Raw genomic sequence first — 24,212 nt, 5'->3', positions numbered from 1 at the left:
ACCGAAAATAAAATCCATTTACTGCTGACACTTACTGGAATTGCCTTATGTGGGTAGTTCATGTGGCTTCTATTTTACTCTATAGACAGGAAAATTTGTTATTCTTTATACACTATCTCTAAGAATTTATTATTGAAATGGGATTAACAACATAAAAATAGTACTGAAGAAAAGCAGATCTTAATTTGGAATGTGTTTTATCGATTCCAGGAGCAGCCCCTGATTATAAAAATACCTTCAACCTCCTTAAACATGGATTCACCCTTCCGGTGTGGGCTTAGGGCAGGGTGACCTTTCCCTTTTGATGACCGCCCTCTTGTGGTGAACTGTGAGTATGCACGTCTCCATCTTCAAGATGCTTTGTGAGACGGGAACACTGTTTTGTCTAGAGCATTCCCTGACATCCGGGATGAGGAGAAGTACTCCCTGCATGATCCTAGTTCTTGAGTAGTCTCTGATGTTCTTTAAACATAAGGGCAAATGTGTTGTTTTTATTTCTAGACTTTATTTTTTGACCGTGTATTTTTATGCCCACTGCTGTTACTGTGACCAATTTTAGTTATAATTATTTTCTCTTTCTATTTCATGGAGGATAATTAGCGAATGGAAATAGAAAAAAATTTAAATAGGTTTAAAAAGGCTTTACATTTTAAATTCGAAGTTCACTCCTTATCCAGAAAACTCCCCTTTTTTGTGTTAAAAGCATAAAAAATGTATGTTTAAGGATGAGAAATTACAGAATGTCTTGGGATTTTGAATTCCTCTCATTCAGAAGCTGTCTGAAGGTCAGTGGGAAAATGAGGTTTGGAGGTGATGTAGAATGATTGTGTAAGCTCTCAGCATGTGTCGCTCATGCATGGACACTTGATACTATGCCTCCTGAAAATGATCATGGATGGTATGCCGAGACCCTACTCCTGATTGCAATCCGTCATATATAATGGCTGCCATTTTAATTTCACTAAATCAAGGGTCAACGTCTCATGCTTATTTAATGATACACTGAAAAGGTTTTGGATCTTTGGAGTCAAACAGAACTGAACTTAAATCTAAACTCTGACACTTATTGTGACTTTAGGCAAATTATTTAATCTCTCTTGTTGCAACAAAAAGACAACAATTCCCACTTTGTAGGGTCAGGTAACTCAAAGGAGTCAATGAGTATGTAAGCCGGGCCAGAGCCTTTTGTGGAAGTCATTGCACGAAAGCTCCCTTCCCTCCTGCCTCCCCACCCGCTCATCGCTTATTTATTATAGTGTAGCTGGGAAGACAAGACACACACTGAAATATGGAACAGGCAGAAAATAATAAATTGAAAATGATTTGGTGTGTACACCCAAATTTCCTTATATTATCAATTTGTCTTTATATGTTTGGAGGCTATATCAATAAAGTCTATAAATATGGAATTATATCTTCCTGGAGAGTTGAGGCTCTTGCAAATACTTTCACGTAAGGCAACCCCTAATAATGTTGTTTTCCTGAGAAGCTCGTTTGTTTGATATTCCATGAGCACGCCAGCTCTCTTTTGGCTAATATTTGCCTGGTTCAGGTCTGTGATTCCATATCTGCAGTTCTGAAAACCAAAAAGCTTGGAAAACAAAAAGTTATTATTATAATTCTTTTGGCAGCAAAACCTGATCTATGCCAATGTAACACTATTTATAGTCTTTATTTATTCTACTTAGTGTGAATATTTATGTTTCTTTCAGAAATATTACTGTGTTTGATTATGGGGTGCTGCCTCAAACTCCACTGTGTTACATAATGTATAACATAGACCCTATATTAATTTCTTAAATTAATCTGAATTTGAAACACATTTGGCTCTAGGGTTTGGGTTAAGAGTTTGGGCTGCACTGTCTATAAATGTCTTTCTGTCTTCTTATGTTTTAGGTATGTATCTTTAAGTAGCATTTAGCTGGATTTGCTTTTAATCTAATATAACAATCTGTCTTTTAAATGGAAGATTTAGGCTATTTAAATCTATTTCTGGCCGGATGCAGTGGCTCGCACCTGTAATCCCAGCACTCTGGGAGGACGAAGCGGGCAGATTGCTTGAGCCCAGGAGTTCTAGACTAGCCTGAGCCACATAATGAAACCCCACCTCTATTAAAAATAAAAATTAAAAAAAATTGGCTGGGTGTGGTGGCACATGCCTGTGATCCCAGCTACTCAGCTACTCAGGAGGCTGAGGTGGGAGGATGGCTTGAGCCGAGAGGTTGAGCTGTGATTGTGCCACTGCACTCCAGTCTGGGTGACAGAGCGAGACCCTGTCTCAAAAAAAAAATAACAATTATAAGATAAAAGATTAAAATAAATAGAAAAATCTATTTCTGGTGTGTTTGAATTTTTCTGTCCTCTCTCTCTTTTTGCTTTCTAAATGTTCCACTTTGTCTATAGTTTTCTCATTTCCAGCATTCTATTGGATTGAGCTTTTTTCCCCCAAGTTTTTGCTCAATTAGCTAGGAAGTTACATACCCTCTTTATTCTCTTAATGGTTACTTTTGAAATATTTTTCATGCATATTTAACTTATAAAGTCCAAAATTATTCCATATCTTTAGTCTATGTTTCAAAAATTCCAAGACCTATGAATTCCAAGCGCAATGAAAATTGCTCTAGCTTTGGCCATACTCTTCCAGCTTACAATGCTATTGTCTGGTATTTTCGTTACATCTTATTTTTTAATCACAAAACTCAACATTATTATTTAATAAAGATTTATTTCTATTTGTGCCTCTATTTACTAATTTGTTTGCACATCAAACTGTTTATCAAACGTATATTTTTTGAACAGTTACTATAGGCCTGAGGACTCAACAGTGAGCAAAATGAAGTATCTGATGTACAGGACTTAATTTCCAGCTCATACTAACTGTTTCTTCTTACCTTCAGATCTTCCTTCTGGGATCATTTTCCCTCTTCTTCCTCTATATCTCTTAGATGTTCTACTGGGGGTTTGTTGAATCTTAATTCTTTTTGCATTTTAGATAGCTTTATTGAGATATAATTTGCATACCACACAATTCCCCTATTTAGAGTATATAATTAAATGTTTTTTAGTATATTCACATATATGTGCTATCATCACCACAGTCAATTTTAGGACATTTTCATAACCTCAAAAAGAAACTTTAACTGTTAGCAGTCACTCTATAGTGGATTGAACAGTGTCCTCCACAAATTCACATCTACCTGGAACCTCAGAAAGTGACCATGTTTGGACATAAGGTCTTTGCACATGTAATTAGTTAAGATGGGGTCATACTGGATTAGCATGGGCCCTTGAGCCAGTAATGAGTGTCCTTATAGAGGGGAGAGGACACACAGAGAAGACCACGTGAAAATAGAGAAGGCTGGGCGCAGTGGCTCATGCCTGTAATCTCAGCACTTTGGGAGGCCAAGGTGGGTGAATCATCTGAGGTCAGTAGATCGAGACCAGCCTGACTAAAATGAAGAAACCCTGTCTCTACTAAAAATACGAAAATTAGCTGAGCATGGTGGTGCATGCCTGTAATCACAGCTACTTGGGAGGCTGAGACAGGAGAATCACTTGAACCTGGGAGGCAGAGATTGCGGTGAGCTGAGATCGCACCCTTGCACTCCAGCCTGGGCAACAGGAGTGAAACTCCATCTCAAAGAAAGAAAGAAAGAAAATAGAGAAAGAGATTGGAGGGATGCAGCTGCAAGCCCAGGAACACCAAGGTTTGCCAGGAGCCACCAGAAGCTAGAAGGGGGAAGGAAAGAGTCTTCCCTAGAGCCTCCGGAGATAACACGGCTGATACCTTAGATTTAGCACTTCTAGTCTCCAGAACTGAGAGACAATACGTTTCTGTTGTTTTAAGCCATCCAGTCTGTGATAGTTTGTTATGGCAGCCCTGAGAAACAAATGCACTCTCCATTTCCCCGTTCTCCCAGCACCTGGCAACCATTAGTCTGTTTTTTATCTCTATGGATTTACCTATTCTGGACATTTCATATAAATGGAATCATGCAGTATGTGTCCTTTTGTATTTGTATTCTGTATTTGTATTTGTATTCTGTAGCTGAGCATAATATGTTCCAGGTTATTCATGTTGTGGCATGTGTCAATGCTTCATTTTTTTTTTTTTTTTTTTTGAGACAAGAGTCTCGTTCTGTTGCCCAGGCTGGAGTACAGTGCCATGATCATAGTTCACTGTAACTTCGAACTCTGAGGCTCAAGGGACTCTCTTGCCTCAGCCTCCTCAGTAGCTAGGACTATAGGCATGTGTCACCACACCAGGTTAATTAAAAAAAAAATTTTGGGGCCGGGCGTGGTGGCTCATGCCTGTAATCCCAGCACTTTGGGAGGCCGAGGTGGGCGGATCACCTGAGGTCAGGAGTTCAAGACCAGCCTGACCAACATGGAGAAACCCCATCTCTACTAAAAATACAAAAAAAATTAGCCAGGCGTGATGGCGCATGCCTGTAATCCCAGCTACACGGGAGGCCGAGGTGGGAGAATTGCTTGAACCTGGGCGGCGGAGGTTGTGGTGAGCCGAGATCGCGCCATTGCACTCCAGCCTGGGCAACAAGAGCAAAACTCTGTCTCAAAAAAAAAAAAAAAAAAAAATTTTTTGTAGAGATAGCATCTTGCTATGTTGCCCAAGCTGGTCTTGAACTACTGGCCTCAAGGGATCCTCCCACCTTGGCCTCCAAAAGTGCTGGGATTACAGGCGTGAACCCCCATGCCCAGCTGATACTTCATGTCTCTTTACAGCCAAATAACATTCCAGTGTAAGGATATACCACATTTTGTTTATCCATTCATCAGTTGATTCACATTTGGATTGTTTGCAGCTTTTGGCTTTTATGACTAATGCTGATATAAAATTCATGTACAAGTTTTTGTGTGGACATATGTTTTCATTTCTCTTGAATATATTCTTAGAAGTGGAATTGCTGGGTCATCTGGTAAATCCATGTTTAATCATTTTAGGAACTGGCAGTTTGCTTTCTGCCATTTTACTTTCCCACCAGCAGTGTGTGTGGTTTCCAGTTTCTATCCATCCCCACCAACGCGTGTTATTATCTGACTTTTGGATTCTAGCCACCCTGCTGGTTGTGCACTGGTCACTCATAGTGGTTTTGATTTACATTACCTTGATGACTAATGATGTCAATCATCTTTTCATGTGTTTATTGGCAATTTGCATATTTTCCTCAGAAAAATGTCTGTTTTGATCCTTTGGCTAATTTTTAAATTGGCTTACTTACCTCTTTATTTTTGAAGTGTGTTTTTTATACCTTCTAGATGAACATCCCTTATCAAATATATGATTTGCAAATATTTTCTTCCATGCTGTGGAAGACATTGTACTTTCAGTTTCTTAATTGCATCCTTTGAAGTGCAAGTTTTTAATATTTATGAACTCCAATTTACGTATATTTTCTTTGTTGCCTTTGTGTCACATATAAGAATCCGTTGTCAAATCTGAGGTCATGAAGACTTACCCCTCGGTTTTCTTAGCTGTAAAACTCTTATAATATTTATGACTGTCATTCATTTTGAGTTAATTTTTGTGTATGGTGTGAGATAAGAGTTCAGTTTCATTCTTTTGCATATATGTTTACCCAGTGGTCCCAGTGTCATTTGTTGGAAAGACTATGTTTTCCCCATTGAATGGTGTTTTACATTTTTCAAAAATCATGTGGCCATAGACACACAGTTTTATTTCTAGACTCTCAATTCGATTCCACAAATCTGTATGTCTATCCTTATGCTAGTACCACACTGTCTTGACTACTGTTGCTTTGTAAAAGTTTTGAAATCAGGAAATGTGAGTCCGACAACTTTGTTGTTCTTCTTTAAGATTGTTTTGGCTATTCTGGATCATTTGTAATCCCATACCAATTTTGGAATCAGCTTGTCAATTTCTACAAAGAAGTCGGTTCTGGGATTCTGATAGAAATTGCATTGAATCTGTACATCAATTTGGGGAATATTGCCATCTTAACAATGCTAAGTCTTCCAATTCGTGAACGTCAGATATACTTTCATTTATTTACATCTTCTTTAACTTTTTTCAACAATGTTTTATAGTTTCAGAAGTGTATATTGTAAATTTCTGTTGTGAAATTTGTTCCTAGGTGTTTTATTCTTTTCAAAGCTATTGTAAATGGAATTATTTTTTAAAGAATGTTGTATTTTTGGATTGTTTGTTGTGAAAGTATAGAAATACAATTGATTTTTGTATATTGATCTTATGTTCATCACCTTGATGAGCACATTTATTAGTCCTAGTAATTTTTAGTGAAGTCATTAGGATTTTCTAGATACAAGATCATGTTATCTATGAAAACGTTAGTTTTACTTTGTCCTTTCCAATATGGATGCCTTTTCTTTTCTTGCCTAATTGCCACAGCTATTCTATGTTGAATAGAAGTGGTAAGAACAGACATCTTTATACTTTTCTTAATCTTAGGAGGAAAGTATCCTGTCTTTCATCATTAATTACAGATTTAGCTGTGGCTTTTTTCATAGATGCCCTTTATCAAGTTGAATAAATTATCTTCTCTTCTCAGCTTGTTGAGTGTGTTTAATCCTAAAATGAATGTTGGGTTTTGTCAAACATCTTTTCTGCATCTATTGAGATGATCTTGTGGATGTTGCTTTCCATTGCTATGGTGTTTTTCATTAGTTGATTTTTGGATGGTAACCCAACCTTATATCCTAGGATAAATCCCACTTGTCATGGTGCATCATTCTTTTCATACATTGCCAGATTTGGTTAGTGCTTTGTTGAGAATTTTTGCATTCATATTCATGAGATAATGTTCTTTGATTTTCTTGCAATGCCTTTGTCTAGTTTACTATTAGTCCAGTTAATACCAGACTCATAGAATGAGCTGGGAGGTGTTCTTTCCTCTTGTATTTTTTGGGAAAAGTTTATGAATTATTGGTACTAATTCCTTAATGTTTGATCAATTTCAGTGGCGAAGCCACCTGGGCCTGGACTTTTCTTTGTGGGTAGTTTTTTTAAAAAAATTATCTCAACTTTTAATTTAGATTCAGGGGGTACATGTGCAGGTCTGTCATACGGGAACACTGTGTGACACTCAGGTTTGGAGAGCAGATGATCCTGTCACTTGGGCAGTGAGCACAGCACGCAGTAGGCAGTCTCTCGGTCCTCACCCACCTCCTGCTCTTCCCGCTCCTGCAGTCCCCAGAGTCCATTGCTCTCCTCTTTATGTCCATGTGTACTCAGTGTTTAGCTCCCACTTGTAAGTGAGAACATGCAGTATTTGGTTTTCTGTTACTGCGTTAATTCACTTAGGATAATGGTCTCTAACTGCTTCCATGTTGCAGCAAATAATATGAATTCCTCCTTTTCATGGCTGCATAGTATTTCATGGTGTATGTGTACCCCGTTTTCTTTATCCAGCCCACTGTTGATGGGCACCTAGGTTGACTCCCTATCTTTGCTATTGTGAATAGTGCTGCAATGAACATACAAATGCATGTGTATTTTTGGTAGAATGATTTATATTCCTTTGGGTATTTCTCTACTAATGGAATTGTTGGGTGGAGTGCTGATTTAAGTTCTTTGAGAAATCTCCAAACTGCTTTCCGCAGTGGCTGAACTTACATTCCAACCTGAAGTGTATAAACATCCCCTCTTTTCTGCAGCCTCTTCCGCATCTCTTTTTGTTTGACATTTTAGTAGTAGCCAGTCTGACTAGTATGAGATGTAGTAGTAGTAGCCAGTCAGAATGGCTAATACTAAAAAGTTTTTATTTGCAGTTTTTATTTGCATTTCTCTACTGATTAGTGATGAGCATTTTTCATATGTTTGTTGGCTGCTTGTATGTCTTCTTTTGGTAAGTGTCTGTTCATGTCCTTTGCCCACTTTTAAATGGGGTTATTTTTTTCTTGTTGATTTATTTAAGATCCTTATAGATTCTGAATATTGGACCTTTATTGGATGCACAGTTAGCAAATATATTCTCCCATTTGGTTGGTTGTTTACTCTGTTTATTATAGTTTCTTTCATTGTGTGGAAGCTCTTTAGTTTAATTAGGTCCCACTTGCCAATTTTTGTTTTTGTTGCAATTGCTTTTGAGGACTTAACCATAAATTATTTGCCAAGGCCAGTGTCGAGAAGGGTATTTCCTAGGTTTTCCTCCAGGATTTTTATAGTTTCAGGTCTTACATTTAAATCTTTAACCCACTTTGAGTTAATTTTTGTGTAGTGAGTGGTAGGGGTCCAATTTCATTCCTTTGCATATGGCTCACCAGTTATCCCAGCACCATTTATTGAACAGACAGTCTTTTCGCATTGCTTATTTTTGTCAGTTTTGTTGAAGATCAGACGGTTGTAGGTATGTGGCTTTATTTCTGTTCTCTATTCTGTTCCATTGGCCTATATTTCTGTATTTGTACCAGTACTATGCCGTTTGGGTTACTGTAGTATTATAGTAGAGTCTGAAGTTGGGTAGTGTGATGCCTTCAGCTTTGTTCTTTTTGGTTAGGATTCCTTTGGCTATTCAGGTACTTTTTTGGTTCCATATGAATTTTAGAAATTTTTTTCTAATTCTGTGAAAAACGATCTTGATAGTTTGATAGGAATAGTGTTGAATCTATAGATTGCTTTGGGTAGTATGGCCATTTTAATGATATTGATTCTTCCAATCCATGAGCATGGAATGTTTTTTCATTTGTTTGTGTCATCTATGATTTCTTTCGGCAGTGTTTTACAGTTCTCCTTGTAGAGATCTTTCATTTCCTTGGTTAGATGTAACCCTAGGTATTTTACATTTTTTGTGGTTATTGTAAATGGGATTGCATTCTTGATTTGTCTCTTAGCTTGAATGTTATTGGTGTATAGAAATGTTACTGATTTTTGCACATGGATTTTGTATCCTGAAACTTGACTGAAATCATTTATCAGTTCTAAAATTCTTTTGGTGGAGTCTCTAGGGCTTCCTAGGTATAGAATTATGTCATCAGCAAAGAGATAATTTGACTTCTTCTTTTCCTATTTGGATGGCTTTTTTTCTTTCTTTTGCTTGATTGCTCTGTCTAGGACTTCCAGTACTATATTGAATAGGAGTGCTGAGGGTGGTCATCCTTGCCTTGTTCCTGTTCTTAAGGGGAATGCTTCCAGTTTTTGCCCATTCAGTATGATGTTAGCTGTGGGTTTGTCATAGATAGCTCTCATTTTGAGGTATGTTCTTTTGATGACTAGTTTGTTGAGGGTTTTTATCATGAAGGACGTTGGATTTCATCAAAAGCCTTTTCTGTGTCTATTGAGATGATCATATGGTTTTTGTTTTTAATTTTGTTTATATGGTGAATCACATTTATTGATTTGTGTATGTTGAACCAACTTTGCATTCCAGGAATGAAGTCTACTTGGTCATGGTGAATTAACTTTCTGATGTGCTGCTGGATTCAGTTTGCAAGCATTTTTTTGAAGACTTTTGCATCTATGTTCATCACAGATATTAGCCTGTAGTTTTCTTTTATCATGTGTCTTTGACAGGTTTTGGTATCAGGGTGATGGTGGCTTCATAGAATGAGTTAAGGAGGAATCCCTTTTCCTTGATTTTTCTGTAATAGTTTCAGTAGAAGTGGTACCAGCTCTTTATCTGGTAGAATTCAGCTGTGAATTCATCTTGTACAGGGCTTTTTTGGTTACTATGTTTTTTATTACTGATTCAATTTTGTAACTCAATATTGGTATGTTCAAGGTTTCAATTTCTATCTGATTGAATCTTGGGAGGTTGTGTGTTTCCCCAAATTTATCCATGTCCTCTACATTTTCTAGTTTGTGTGCAGAAAGATGTTCATAAAAGTGTCTGAGAATATTTTGTATTTCTGTAGGATTGGTTGTAATGTCACCTTTGTCATTTCTGATTATCATTATTTGATCTTCTCTCTTCTTTGTTAATCTAGCTAGTGGCCTATCAATCTTATTTATCCTTTCAGAGAACCAACTTTTGGTTTCTTTGATCCTTTATGTGAATTTTTGGTTCTCAATTTCATTCAGTTCTGCTCTGATTTTAGTTATTTCTTTTCTTCTACTAGTCTTGGAGTTAGTTTGTTCTTGTTTTTCTAGTTCCTCTAGGTATGATGTTAGATCATTAATTTGAGACCGTTGGTGCTCCACACATTCAGATAAACTTCTCTAGTAACAAACCATAGAAATGATCCCTGAAAGCATAGTCTTAGTTTTTTAAAAAATTGCAAATTCAATCTCCTTATTTGTTACGTGTCTACTCAGATTGTCTATTTCTTAAGTCAGTTTCAGTAGTTTGTGTCTTCCTAGGAATTTGTCCATTTCATCTAAGTTATCTAATTTAGTGGCATACAATTGGTTATAGTATTCTTTATGAACCTTTTATTTGTATAAGATTGATTGTAATCTCCCCTTTTCCACTTCTGGTTCTGGTAATTTAATTCTCCTGTCTGTTTTCTTGGTTAATGTAGCTTAAGTTTTGTCAATTTCTTAGTCTTTTCAAGGAGCCATCCTTTGGTTTCATTGACTTTCTCTATTGTTTTTGTATTTAATATTTCACTAATTTCTTCTTTAATCTTTATTATTTCCTTCCTTCTGCTTGCTCTACTTTTTAGGTTTAGTTTCCTCTACTTTTTCCAGTGTCTTAAGGGGGAAGTTTAGAATATTGATTTAGGATCTTTCTTTCACTCTTAACTGCATATCTCTTAATCTTTCTTTTATATTTTTCATTTGCTTTTATTTTGTGTCAAGTTATGCACAATCTATTCAGATCATCTACCAGTTCACCAATTGTCTTTTCAGCTATCACTTATCTGTTTTTCATATAGCTATTCAGTTTCTTCTTTCAACCATCACCGTCTTTTTTCCTATAATTTCTATTAGGTTATTTTTCAAATCTGCCCAGGCATATTTAATAGTGCTTTTTCCTTTGATATTTTAAAATCCCAACTTTTGTTGCTTTAAACATTTTACACAGTTATTTTATACTCTGAAAAATATAATATCTCATAATTCCAACATCTGCAGTCATTAGGAGCTCTAAATCTTTTGTTTGTGATTTCTACTGACTCTTGTTCATGGGGCTTCCTTCCTCAGATGCTTCACACGTTTTGATTGTGACCTCATATTTGACAGAACTGAATCTATGGGAATATTGGGAAGACTGAGATGAAGATATTTTCCTCCAAAGAGGATTTTCATTTGTCTGGTTTTGGCCCTGTGTGGTACTAATAACCTGAGACCACTTTCATTTAATTTCTCAACTTGGGGATTTAACAGTTGCACACATATTTAAATTCAAAGCCCAGATCCACATATAGACAAATTTAGTGGCACAAATTCTCATGAGAGACTTTTTCCCTCTGTTTCCTTGGTAGAGATCAATTTCTTGTTTGCTCTTTTTGTTATACAGTCAGGGAAGCTTTTCTTCTAGCCTACCCTTTCACAGAGAACAAGGGGCTTTGAAGGTCCCAGACTTATGTGCACCTGGGGATTTCCTCCCACCCTTCTCACTCACAGGACCCCAGCCTCACTGGATTTGTTACAGTTTCTACAACATCCCAAGCACTCTCCTGCCTCATGGTGTTGACATCTATGGTTTCCTCTGGCTGAACTCTCTTACCCCAGGATCCCATATCCACAGGCCTTAGCCCCCTCGCTTCTTTTGTGTTTCTGCCCCAAAATCGTGTTTTCAGCAAGGCCTTCTTTGACCACCCTCTAAAAAAAAAAGCATTGCCCCCCTTCTCTCTGACCCCTTCAGTCTAGTTTATTTTTCTACACAGCATTTATCAACATCTCACCTATTGTGTGTTTCTTTCTCTCTGTCTACTGTCACTAAGATAAAAGCTTCTGAGGACTGGGGATTTTTGCTTATTCACCGCTGTATCACAACTGACTAGAACAGTGCCTAGAACACAGTGGATAGCCAATATATATATTTTCTGAATGAATAAATGTGTGCCTTTAGGAATGAATGAATGGCAGGGCTAGGAGTGGGAGTGGGACAGCATGAAAAGACTGATTATATTAGAAAAGGAATAGGTGCAGAGAGAGCAAGAAACCATGAGGGAAAGAGGGGCTGGTCATGGTGCTGTGTACCTGTAGTTCCAGCTACTTGGGAGGCTAAGGCAGGAGGGATCCTTTGAGCTCAGGAGTCTGAGGCCAGCCTGGACAACGCAGTGAGACTCCACCTCTTAAAAAAAATAAAAAAGAAAAGAAATAAATAAAAAAAAGGAAGGAAGAAGGCAGGTAAAGTTCTCCCACTTTGCAATTTTACTTAGACCCTTCAGGGGCATCTGACGCCCTTGGCACTGGCTTCCTCTATTGTCTCCAGCATTAGTTTCCTTCCTGAATATCCTGAAGGTGGCTCTCAATAAATACTGCTTGACTGACAGCTTACTTAAGTCATTATAAGAGGATTTCTTCTGCATTAGTCAGAAAACGAAATCACTTTCTAGATTGCTTTGCTGGGCAGGCTTACCGCCGGAGCTGCTAGGGAAGGGAAGGTGTGGGTGTTCCCTGTGCTCATGGTTGGAAGGAAGCCTGGAAATTAATTACAGGTGATGTGGCCCTTGTTAGGAGAAGGCCTCTATTGGTTTTCCATGTACAAAGCCACCCAAGAAAAAGGCAGAACCCAGTGAGATGGAACTCGGCTGGAATCTACAGTTTAGCTTTTTATTCAAAGCGATGAGGAAAAAATAACTTAAGGCGGTTAAATCTCAACTTTTATTGGTTGTCGCCTTTAACTTTGACTTATCTACTCACTACTTTATATTTTTCTAGTCCTTTGATTTTTGTGTACATTATTTCGAGACAGTGTTGACTACTAGGATATACATGGAAAGAGAAAAGATCTACTTATCTATTAATCAGCTATACCTTAGGCAAAATATTTAGTCAGACTATGGTTCACATATAGTGGAGATTAAATAGTTAAAAACCAAAACTCCAAAGAGGGAGGAAGGAAGTAGCTTATTTTTAACCCCTGCTGTGACAACTAGAGACTGTCAATCAGAGAGGGACAGACTTCGAGGAAAAAGTTCTCCAGCCTGCATTTTAAGTGCAAGCTACTCATTTTCTGCCGAAAGACAAGGATTAAAGCTTTTCATCACAGGAAAGAAAAACTACCCAAATTTTGGAGTCCTCCCCGAAGTTCCACATTTTCTTGGATTTGTGTACTAGCAATTAGAATGGAGCTATCTGTGAACTCCAAATATCTGAGACAGGTCTCAGTTAATTGAGAAAGTTTATTTTTGCCAAGGTTGAGGACGTGCACCCGTGACACAGCCTCAGGAGGTCTTGACTAGATGTGCCCACGATGGCTGGGTCACAGCTTGCTTTTATACATTTTAGGGAGACATGAGACATCAATCAATATATGTAAGATGTATATTGATTCCATCCAGAAAGGCAGGACAGCTCAAGCATGGAGGGGGCTTCCAGGTCACAGGTTGGTGAGAGACAAACTGTTGTATTCTTTTGAGTTTCTGATTAGCCTTTCCAAAGGAGGCAGTCGGATAGCATCTATCTTGGTGAGCAGAGGGATGACTTTCAATAGACTGGGAGGCAGGCTTGCCCTAAGCAGTTCCCTGCTTGACTTTTCCCTGTGGCTTAGTGATTTGGGGCCCCCAAGATGTGTTTTCCTTTTACATATCTAAAGCGAAGGCAATATAAACATAATATATACATATGTCTGAAAAGCTAAACTTTGAGAATTGTAGGTATAAATGGCTGAAATGTCTTCTGAAATACATGGATCAGAATGCAGACCGTGTTGTGCAGACAGATGCAGATTGGCACAGGACACGCACTGGCGTGGCATGTGGTCTACGTGGGATGCAGACATGCCTCAGCAGCTGACCTCTTGAACAAAGACAGGTGCTGGCAGAGCTGCTTATTGAGAGAAGAGTGTTGAATTAGGACACTATGAGCAGGAAATGATAGAAAATCAACCCAAACCAGGTTAAACAAAAAGAATGATTTAGGCTCGGTGCGGTGGCTTGCGCCTGTAATCCCAGCACTTTGGGAGGCTGAGGCGGGTGGATCATGAGGTCAGGAGTTCAAGACCAGCCTGGCCAGGATGGTGAAACCCCCGTCTCTACTAAAAATACAAAAATTAGCCAGGCGGGTGCCTGTAATCCCAGCTACTCAGGAGGCTGAGGCAGAGAATTGCTTGAACCTGGGAGGCGGAGGCTGCAGTGAGCTGAGATGGCACCACTGCACTCCCGCCTGGGCAACAGAGTGAAACTCCATCTCACAAAAAAAAAAAAAAAAAAAAAAAAAGATTTAACTGAAGAACACAGAGGTGGCTCAAAGGACCATCGGCAGGACTCAGAGCCACTCTGGGGTCCCAGGAACTGGAACCAGGAATTCAAACATTGTCAGCTCACTGCCCCCAACCTCTTTCTCCTTTGCTCCACTTAAGCTTCCTTCTCTGCTAATAGAGATGGACATTCTCTGCCCAGCAGGAAATGCAGCCAGCAGCAAGTGTCAAAGTCACATCCTGAAAGATCTGTAAGCAGAAATGAAAAGATGCCTTTTCTCAGTCTCAGTTTGAAAGATCTCAGGGAACGGCTCAGACTCTCCAGACTGAATTTTTATTCCCAGCTTTTGAATTATCACTGTGATCGAGGGGGTGGGCTCAATGTTGACCCACCCTGGGTCATGTTCCTGTCATTGATCCAGAGCAAGCAGGTTCCAAACTAGGATGTGGCTTAGCATAGACATGACCACTGGTACATTTGTTTGTGCTGAACAGCCCTTATGACAGGTCTCTGACAATCACCACCTTGGTCATTCCTAATACCTGACTGAGGAGGAGAGGCGGGCAGTTACTATAAGAAACCCAGCTTGGCCCAGCGCGGTGCTCATGCCTATAATCCCAGCACTTTGGGAGGCTGAGGCAGGAGGATTACTTGAGGTCGAGAGTTCGAGATCAGCCTGGCCAACATGAGGAAACCCTGTCTCTACTAAAAATACAAAAATTAGCTGGGCATGGTGGCGAGTGCTTGTAGTCCCAGCTACTCGGGAGGCTGAGGCAAGAGAATCGCTTGAACCGGGGAGGAGGAGGTTGCAGTGAGCCAAGATGGCACCATTGCACTCCAGCCTGGGCAACAGAGTGAGACTCTGTCTCAAAATAAAAGAACCCCAGCCTGGAGGTATTTGTGGGTGCAGTAGTCACACTGACCGGGTTCCCAGTGCTACTCCACTACTTACTAGCCAAACTATATTTTCACGTATCAGCTTCCTTGTTTATAAAATGAAAATAATGCTGATACCAGTTTCATGAGGTTGTTAATTGGATTAAATGGTTTATTTTATGTAAAGCCCTTAGAAAACAAGCTTGGAATAGGAAAGATTAGCTATTGTTATTACTAATGTATATGTCACTGAAATCAAACCAGAAAGACAACTCATTCATAAAGATGATTTCTATGCTGTCTTACATGCCCCATGCAGACCGCGAAGTCTGTAAAGTTACCTCCCATTCATCATCTTTTGCTCACTATAAGCCATCCAGGCTTTCTGTGAAAAGTGCTCAATGGGGTTTTGAGGCTGCCCCTTGTCTTTCCGGGCCTCCGCTCCACAGTGAGAGTCTTTTTCATTTTATGTTGCAAAGCAATTTATTCTCCAAATCCAGAATCCCTATAGAACTCCAGAGAAAAAGCCTCACTTGAATGCTCATGATGGGCAAAGCTTTGTGTTGATCAGGTAGGACCATGTCTCTGAGCCTCTCCCTGCTGCTCTGCAACAATGATCCCCCACTGCCCTCAGTGGCTTCATGGGTTCTATGTGCTGTCAGACCCTCTTTTACTGATCATAGCCTTCTCATTCCTAATATATCCGATAGTGCATTTCTAAGGCCTAGTTTTACGTTCCCTCAGCTTTTTTTTTTCTTTGAAAGGGAACCCTTATACACTGTTGGTGGGAGTGTAAATTAGTTTGACCATTGCGGATAACAGTGTGGTGATACCTCAGAGACCTAAAAACAGAACTGCCATTCAACTCAGCAATCCCATTACTGAATATATACCCAGAGGAATATAAATCATTCTATCATAAAGACAAATGCATGCAAATGTTTATTGCAGCAGTATTCACAATAGCAAAGAAATGGCATCAACATAATTGCCCATTAATGACAGATTGGATAAAGAAAATGTGGTGCATATATGCCATGGAATACTACGCAGCCATAAAAAAGAACAAGATCAAGTCTTTTGCAGCAACATGGATGGAGCTGGAGGCCATTGTCCTTAGCAAACCAATGCAGGAACATAAAACCAAATACTGCATGTTCTCACTTAAATGATGAGAACACATGGACACATAGAGAGGGACAACACACATTGGGGCTTACTGAAGGGTGGAGGGTGGGAGGAGGGAGAGGATCAGGAAAAATAGCTATTGGCTATTAGGCTTAGTATCTGGGTGACAAAATAATCTGTATAACAAACACCCGTGACATAAGTTTACCTATACAAACAAACTTGCATATGTACCCCTGAACCTAAAATAAAAATTAAAAGAATTTTTTTCTTTGCTTAATTGCGCAAACTTCTATGTCCCCACCTCAGTCCAGCTCAACTCAACAAAATCTCCTGAGGTTCTACTCTATACCAAGTACGGTGCTTGCTATCATTCATATTACTTCCTTTTTCTTTTCTCAGTCTCTAGTTTTCTTTTTTTCTGTGTTTCCCTGATAGAGGGAGTAATAATTTTCATGTACTTGAAGTGAAACTCTCTTACTTGCTGAAAACGTATTACAAATAAATCTATATATATCAGAACTTTGTATGAGAGCAAATTTCAGTTGAGAAGGGGTTATAGGTACCTGAATATGTGTCTGTTAATAGAAAGTCGTATATTATTCATTTCACAGTGCAGGTTCATTTTTTGTAATTAGTCCTTTTGTTGAATTTATAAAGGCCTGAGTTTTGAAATAATTCCTTTGCATATCCTTAATGAGAGATATCTCACTAATTATTAGTATTTATGGTCTCCAGTGAAGCTAAAGGTGGTCAAACCAGTCAAGAACAGACTGATGCCTAAAGAGGGACTACTCTCATCTGGGTATGACTCCTTACACCTTCATGCCTCTTAAAGTGGGAACAATAATACTTCACATTTGGAAGAAAACACGTTTATTAGATGCTAGTAAACCTCTTTTAATATGTTACTATGTAACTAAAGAAAGACATGATGATTAACTAATTTATCATATAATCACAAACAATTGGAAGGCAAGGACCCACAGATAGATACTATGTTTGCAGAAATCTACCTAATTTCTTTTTCTTTTTCTTGAGACAGAGTCTTGCTCTGTCGCCCAGGCTGGAGTGCAGTGGCGCAATCTTGGCTCACTGCAAGCTCTGCCTCCCAGGTTCACTCCATTCTCCTGCCTCAGCCTCCCGAGTAGCTGGGACTACAGGCGCCCGCCACCATGCCCTGCTAATTTTTTTTTGCATTTTTAGTAGAGATGGGATTTCACCATGTTAGCCAGGATGATCTCGATCTCTTGACCTTGTGATCTACCCGCCTTGGCTTCCCAAAGTGTTGGGATTACAGGTGTGAGCCACCGTGCCCGGCCTAAATCTACCTAATTTCATTGCTCCTACATTTATATCACATTTACTACTGAGTCACTCATTCATCAATCATTGTTGAGCATCTACTATGTGTGAAATTCCATGCTATGAGCTGAGGACTGAATGGTAAATAAGATAAAGCTATGCCCTTGAAAAGCTGACTGTTTACTAGGGGAGATAGACCTGCAAATGAATAACTATAATGTAGGGAGGTAAATACTCATAGGCAAATGTACAATGCTGTGGGAGGAGGAAGGAATAAATGACGAACATTCTTGGTGGGAAGTCAGGAACAGCTGTATTCACCAGTCTTAAAGGTGAGAGCAGTAGGCTCCAGGAGAAGATAGTGGGCTGTGGGTAGGTCTTTCTGGAAGAGGAAGTATGTGCAAAGATCACAGGGGATTGAAAGAGTGTGGAATGTTCAGCAGGTAGAGGGGAGCTCAGCGGGGCAGTTAGGCAGGATGGTGCGTGAGAAAAGCTGGGAGTGAGGCTGGAAAGCTGGGTAACAGATTGGGAAGGGCTGTGTGTTTCATGCTAAGGATTTTAAACTTTCTCTTGGAAGGAACGATTTAATGATATTTCATGGGGAAATGATTTGATCAGAATCTGATAGGAAATCATAGAAATGCTTAGTAAATAGAGAACCTCCAGAGATAATTGAACAATTGCCCTTTAGATTAGCTTTCTGAGGATGCTCACTGAAAAAAGGAATTTTTGCTCAAATATGGTTGTTGCGTTCTTTCTTTCTTTTTCTTTTTCTTTCTTTCTTTTTTTTTTTTTGAGACAGAGTCTTGCTCTGTCACCCAGGCTGGAGTGCAGTGGCACAATCTCAGCTCACTGCAACATCCGCCCCCAGGTTCAAGTGATTCTCCTGCCTCAGCCTCCCAAGTAGCTGGGATTTCAGGCGCCTGCCACCGTGCCTGACCAATTTTTGTCTTTTTAGTAGAAGACAGGGTTTCGCCATGTTGGCCATGCGTGTCTTGAACTCCTGACCTCAGGTGATCTGCCCGCCTCAGCCTCCCAAAGTGCTGGGCTTACAGTTGTGAGCCACTGCACCCAGCCAAAATTGCATTCTTGATTCCCCTCTCAGAGAAGTGTTATATATCAGAACATATTAGTAGCTGTGTGAAGACCAGCAGAAAAGGTATTAGTTTAACTTAAGTGATATTGCACGGGGCACAGCGTGTAGACTTAGAATGCTGAGGGACACTTGCTGGCACCTTAAACTTCAAAGGTGTTTTCTGATGTGTTTCTGATGAGACAAGAAAACAGACTCAACTCCCCAGAACTCCATGCATCCTTAAAAGCTCTGTCAGGACGGGCGAGGTGGCTCACGCCTGTAATCCCAGCACTTTGCGGGGCCGAGGCGGGTGGATCACAAGGTCAAGAGATCGAGACCAGCCTGGCCAACATGGTGAAACCCCATCTCTACTAAAAATACAAAAATTAGCTGGGCATGGTGGTGCACGCCTGTAGTCCCAGCTACTCGGGACGCTGAGGCAGAAGAATCACATGAAGTCAGGAGGCGGAGGTTCCCGTGAACCGAGATCGCACCACTGCACTCCAGCCTGGTGACAGAGTGAGACTCTGTCTCAAAAAAAAAAAAAAAGCTCCATCAGAGGCATTTGAATCAGAGCAACTCCATCTTGAATAAGGGCTGGGTAAAATAAGGCTGAGACCTACTGGGCTGCATTCCCAGGAGGTTAGGCATTCTAAGTCACAGGATGAGGTAAGAGGTCAGTATAATGTACAGGTCACACAGACCTTGCTGATAAAACAGCATGAGGTAAAGAAGCCAGCCAAAACACACCAAAAGGTGACAAAAGTGACCTCTGGTTGTCCTCACTGCTCATTACATGCTAATTATAATGTATTAGCATGCTAGAAGACACTCCCACCAGTGCCATGAGAGTTTACAAATGCCACCTCATTTGTAAATGTAAAGGTTACAAATGTAACCTCTGGAAGTTACCCTATATTGTCTAAAAGGGGGAGGAATCTTCAGTTCCAGGAATTGCCCACCCCTTTCCCAGAAAACTCATGAATAATCCACCCCTTGTTTAGAATACAATTGACAAGTAACAACAAGTATCCTTAGCCGAGCAGCTTAAGCTGCTGCTTGGCCTATGGAGTCACCATTCTTTTATTCCTTTAGTTTCCTAATAAACTTGCTTCCACTTTACTCTATGGATTCACCTTGAATTCTTTCTTGCAAGAGATCCAAGATCCCTCTCTTGGGGTCTGGATAGAGAGCACTTTCCCTTAACAGCTCTGTGAGATAGAATCTAAACCTCTTCATATTATTGGTAGGTGCTGAAAGCTTGTTATCTTTAATTAAGTATCTTTTGTATTTTACATTGTTTTTAAATTCATTCCTCAGTAACAATATGCTAATGTTGTTTGTCACTGATAAAATTACATTCCTCTCCCAGTGATAGGTTTAATGAATGAATTAATCTAATTATCCAGCACACATCTGTTGAGAGTTTACCATGGCCCAGACACTGTAGATACAGAAATAAATGAGGAAGGTATGTTCTCTGCTTTCTCTGGAGCTTACAGTACAGGGGATAGCCTAAGCCAAAATGTGGTCCTGTGAATTGAACTTAGCACATCTGCTCCCCCGTGATCTGGCCCCAGATGATTTGTGTGGTCTCACCTCCCACTGCTTTCCAATGTGCTACATTTGCCGTTCCCAAGACATCCCCAGCTTTTATACCTCTGAGTCTTTGCATGTCCTAAGGCCCCTGCCAGGGTGTCCTGCTCTCTCTCCTTCCTCTCCTCACCTCTTCCACATCACACTTGGCCTTCGAGATTCAGTTTAATCCTGAATCTTGGAATTTCCTGACACTCCTCCTCCCCAGTCTGATTGGTGCCTTTTTTTTTTTTGTACTCCAAATATTTCTTTGTACCCTGAGTATAACTCTGTCATAAATAACACATACCAAATAAACTTGCCATAATTACTGATTTACTTGAGTCTTTCTCCCACATTAAACTATGAGCTACCTGAGACCAGGGACTATGTTTTTTGACATTCTATGGTCAAGACCCCTAAAGGCTCTTCGTTAAAGAGGCCAATGTGTAAACAGTCATGATGGTTCTGTAAATGGTAGCTGTGTCTCCAAACCAAGAAACAATCTTTTTATATCTACTCATATGGCTACTAAGGTGGCTGGGCTTGCCTTGGTGGGTATAGTCACATTCCACACTCAGATAAGAATTGTTCAGTAAATGGTGAGTGCCAGAAGGAAAGGTAGAATTAGCTCCCCTTAGAGAATAATGAAGTTGTAATTTAGTTAATTACAACTTTATCAGATTAGGAGTTAAGAATGAATATAAGGGTGCCTGTAGTCCCAGCTACTCAGGAGGCTGAGGCAGGAGAATGGCGTGAACCTGGGAGGCGGAGCTTGCAGTGAGCCGAGATCACGCCACTGCACTCCAGCCTGGGTGACAGAGTGAGACTCTGCCTCAAAAAAAAAAAAAAAAAAAAATGAACATAAGGGCATCCCTTTTCCATGTCCCATTCTTCTATTCTATTTCTGTAGTACTCAACTCTCCTGATCCCATTTGCACCACCCAACCAGGTCAAGTGAGTAGATGCAGTGGGGTCATAGCTTGAAGCTAAAGGTCCTAGCTTGAATGGCTTCCAGAACAGGGAGCTTGTGCTATGTCCTCTGCTGCATCCAAACAGAAATGAGCTTCCTCTTCTTATCCTGATCACACTCTTAATTTTGAGGAGTTGTATTAAAACCAAAACCACCAAGACTAAAATGCAACCCAGCCATCTAGAACAACCTGTATACACCCTTGGAGGCTGGGCCTGGAGATCAGGGCTGGTTATAGGTGATAAAGGGGTTTCTCTTTGACCATAACATGAGATTGTTGGGCTGGGAAGATGGGTGAGAGCTGGGAAAGAGGGTGAGTAGATACCCATTGTAGTGTTGAAAACAGCCCTGCACCATTATTTTCCTAAATTTTGAGGTTCAGTTGAGTTCAAGGCACCTTTCTAGGGCACTCACGGTGTGGCATGAGCAGGTGCTACAGATGTAATCATTTGCAAGGTATGTAAAATCATTGCAAGGTAGATAAAACCCCTGCTGTCAAAGAGCTTGTTAAATACAAGGAGATTCAGACAAGTGTTATGATAGAGGTCTTACAAGATATTAAGGAGGAGGTGATGATATCACACAGCCTGTTAATCAGAGAAAATTAACGGAACTATCTAGCCCTCTCTATAGAAAAACAGATGGCTGCTTTGACTCATTTAGCTCCGGTGAAAGAGCAATGTCAAAGTTCGGCAGTGGGGAGATCCAGTGGGCAGAAACACTCGCCCATATCTCTCTTTTTTTTTTTTTTTTTTGAGACTGAGCCTCGCTCTGTCACCCAGGCTGAAGTGCAGTGGCATGATCTCGGCTCACTGCAACCTCCGCCTCCAGGGTTCAACTGATTCTCCTGCCTCAGCCTCCTGAGTAGCTGGGACTACAGGTGCCCACCACCACACCTGGCTAATTTTTGTATTTTTAGTAGAGACGGGGTTTCACCATATTGCCCAGGCTGGTCTCGAACTCCTGACCTTGTGATCCACCCACCTCGGCCTCCCAAAGTGCTGAGATTACAGGCGTGAGCCACTGCGCCCAGTCATTTTTTTTAAAGCTTTTCCAAGGAATTAATGCTGTAAAGAGAAGACAGAGTCAGCAGTGGTGAAATCAGTGATGGCTGGCAGTGACCAGGGTGAGTAACATCATTGGTAGGGGTGCATCTGTGATGATACCTGGGGTATATGCACTCCTTAGGAAAGGGAGAAATGAGGGAGGACCTCTCCCCTTCTTCTGAAGGCTTTGGATTGGGCTGTGGATGTTCACTACTGAAAAAGAATGGTCTTTATTTGTTGGGTCTCATCTGGATAGTGAGTGAACTCATTCTCTCCAGCACATTCTTTTACCACTGTACTTTGCATAAGCAAACCAATCATCAATGGAATGAAATATCTATTATAGAATCATTAATTAAATGCACAAAGCCCAAATAAATATGGTGATGAAGCTATAAAAAGTAAAATAGAGTCCGCCTCTTTTTAAAGAAGACTTTCAAAGCATTTTTCTTCATGGTAATTGGCATTTTACAATGAGTTGTTCTCCAAGATTGCTGTTAGGACCAGAGCCCAAGCAAGATCCTGTGATGACGAGGTTCCCTGGCAACTAAGCCCCTTAAACAGTGTTAGAGACAGACTACAAAACAGAATTCTGTACTGTGTCAGGATGCATTTAACAAGGCTTTGGTGTCTATTTGGTATTTTTATGATTTGTAGAGCAGCAAGACGAGTGGGCTCAGCAGCCCAGGGTAGTTGCTATAGTAATAACTGGTGCAAGTTTTGAGATCCATTAAATTTTTTTTAGGGTTAGAAATGTTTAAATATTGTGATAGTTCTTTCTCTAAAATAAGTGAAAATACAGAAAATTCACTAATTTGCTAAATACTCAACCTCACAAAGTATCTTTAATAAAGATACTTAGAAAAAGTCTAGAAATTTAAATAAAGAAAAGCTGTCACTACAGTTATTTCTTGAAGCCATAATCCAACCTGATACCTTCATTTTCCTTTACAAAGAAAACTATAGCCCCTCTTCTGGTATTGTCATGAATTATTGATGTTAGATTAAATATTGCTCTAGGATATAGAGCCTGGTGATCCCTTTGACAGACTGAAAAATTGGTATGTATCAAAGAAACAATGCTTCACTACTGACCGAATTCCAATCCTTCTGTCACCATAAAAGCAATAAATAACCAATCTAGGATTGAAATACATGGTGTGGTCACCCCACTTCCAGCATTTTCAGGGCCCAGGCAAGAGTACAAATGGAGGCCCGCATGACATAGGTCTCAAAGTTATAAACGAAGCTTGTAATTTCATAAATAAAATATGGTCCATCCTTCTATATTGACAAGTGTACTTTCTTCCTTTCTTTCTTTTTTTTTTTTGAAATGGAGTTTCACTCTTGTTGCCCAGGCTGGAGTGCAATGGCGTGATCTCTGCTCACTGCAACCTCCGCCTCCCAGGTTCAAGAGATTCTCCTGCCTCAGCCTCCCTAGTAGTTGAGACTACAGGTGCCCATTGCCATGCCCAGCTAATTTTTCATATTTTCAGTAGAGACAAGGTTTCACTATGTTGGCCAGGCTGGTCTCGAACTCCTGACCTCAGGTCATCCACCTGCCTCAGCCTCCCAAACTGCTAGGATTACAGGCATAAGCCATTGCGCTCGGCTGACAAGTGTTCTTTCATGACACTTGGAAGGCAAGGTCTGATTTGGAATTCTTGGGCTACTTAGTGTTGCTCACTGAAGTGTGGAGAACCGGTCTAGTCCCCAGGCTGCAACACCCACCTCCTGGGTGCCCTTCTTCTCTTCTCACCACCAGCCCCACCCCTGTACTGCAGAGGCATGTAGCACATGGTACCTGTGTGGACACCCTAGTCTTGCACAGACATCTAATGCACCTTCCACCACCTCCCCAATGGCTGCCATGGCCACCTGCAGTGCCACGTTGGGTTCTCTAGCTGTTCTGTCCTTCTTTGGAGCAGACCCAGAGAAGAGACCAGTGCCAGGCCTGGAAAAGGGCTGAGCGCCATTTGCAGAGAGA

This window comes from Pan paniscus, chromosome 5, assembly GCF_029289425.2.
Source record: "Pan paniscus chromosome 5, NHGRI_mPanPan1-v2.0_pri, whole genome shotgun sequence".
Classification (NCBI taxonomy): domain Eukaryota; kingdom Metazoa; phylum Chordata; class Mammalia; order Primates; family Hominidae; genus Pan; species Pan paniscus.
This window is presented reverse-complemented; position numbering follows the sequence as displayed.